A 2083-nucleotide genomic window follows, 5' to 3' on the forward strand; every position below is an offset into this window, starting at 1 on the left:
ATAGACTAGACTATAGACTAGACTATAGACTAGACTATAGACTAGACTATAGACTAGACTATAGACTAGACTGTAGACTACACTATAGACTAGACTATAGACTAGACTGTAGACTTGACTATAGACTAGACTGTAGACTAGACTATAGACTAGACTGTAGACTATAGACTAGACTATAGACCAGACTATAGACTAGACTATAAAGTGGATTATAGACTAGAATATATACTAAACTAGACTTTAGACTATACTATAGCCCAGACTATATACTAGACTATAGCCTGGACTATAGACAAGACTATGGAATAAACAATAGACGAGACTATAGACTATTCTGTAGGCAAGACTATAGAATATACTATAGGCTAGAATATAGACTAGACTAAACTATAGACAGACTACAGACTAACCAGACAAGACTGTAGAGTAGACGGTAGATGGGACTATAGACTAGTCTATAGACAAGACTATAGACTTGACATTATACATTAAACTATAGGCTAGACTGTAGACTAGACTGTAGACTAGACTGTAGTCTAGACTGTAGACTAGACTATAGACTAAACTATAGACTAGACTATAGACTAGACTATAGAGTAGACTATAGAGTAGACTATAGACTAGACTAAAGACTAGACTATAGACTAGACTATAGACTAGACTATAGGCTAGACTATAGGCTAGACTAGACTATAGACTAGTATATAGACAAGACTTAACTTTAGACTAGACTATAGCCTAGAACTAGAACAGAACTAGAACAGAACTAGAACAGAACTAGAACAGAACTAGAACAGAACTAGAACAGAACTAGAACAGAACTAGAACAGAACTAGAACAGAACTAGAACTAGAACAGAACTAGAATAGACTAAACAATAGACTAGACTATAGCCTAGACTATAGACTAAACAATAGACTAGACTATATACTAGATTATAGACTAGACTATAGACTAGGCTATAGACTAGGCTATAGACTTGACTATACACTGGACTAAAGACAAGACTATAGACACGACATTAGACTAGACTATAGACTAGATTATAGACTAGATTATGGACTAGACTATAGACTAGATTATAGACTAGACTATAGACTAGACTATAAACTATAGTCTAGACTTTAGACTACACTATACACTACACTATAGACTAAACTTTAGACTAGACAATAGGTTGGACAAGACCATCGACTAGATTAGACTATTAACTAGACTGGACCCATGACTAGAATTGAAAAGTTAAAACTTGATTGTACATTTTTAGTATAATATTTGTTAATGTGTTTAGTCTATAAAACTAAACAACATTCTACAAACACGCTGCAATTAAGTTTTCAAATCCAGCAACAATACTAGCTGCAATTTATAAAGCAGCACTTAAACTTAATTTTCCATATACAAGCACTTAATTGTCCTAATTATTTCAGTTAATGATAAACATTCTCACATAAAACTACAATATAAACAGAAATTGTTGTTCCGTTTGTACATACAAATTTAAAATTTAAATTTGTTTGGTACAATAAAAGAAAACAAACAACTTTCCCTTACAAATCAACTTAATTATAATCACCATCAACATCATTATTAATATTATGATTATTATCCTTTAAACAAACATTTGCTTGTCATAATTTTTCTTTTTGTTTTGAATAAATATTGACATATTTAATGGAAATTTTTCATTCTCTAACCATACTATTCTTCCTTTTCGCTGTAATTTTTAATGTTGTTGTTGATTCTTTAGACAACAGCGGAACGCATGCAATGACAACTTCAAATGACAAATATAAGACAATATATATTAACATAACATTTTACGGCAACAAATTCATTTTACATTTATTTAATTGTGTAAGTATTAGCGGTTTTTATTTTAGTCTGAACTAAACTCGATGGGAACTAGAGCACAACTAGAACAGAACTTAAGGAAAACTAGAACAGAATTAGAACAGAACTACAACAGAACTTCAACAGAACTAGATCAGAACTAGAACTGAACTAGAACTGAACTAGAACTGAACTAGAACTGAACTAGAACTGAACTAGAACTGAACTAGAACTGAACTAGAACTGAACT

General features: G+C 31.6%; 1 protein-coding gene across 1 annotated transcript in view; it reads left to right on the top strand.

The window, feature by feature from the left end:
- The window catches only part of LOC111685048 (discoidin domain-containing receptor 2-like), a 16690-nt gene that overhangs the window by 1110 nt on the left and 13497 nt on the right, over nucleotides 1-2083 (top strand). The window lies entirely within an intron of this gene.

The sequence above is a fragment of the Lucilia cuprina genome, chromosome 2, assembly GCF_022045245.1.
Source record: "Lucilia cuprina isolate Lc7/37 chromosome 2, ASM2204524v1, whole genome shotgun sequence".
NCBI lineage: Eukaryota > Metazoa > Arthropoda > Insecta > Diptera > Calliphoridae > Lucilia > Lucilia cuprina.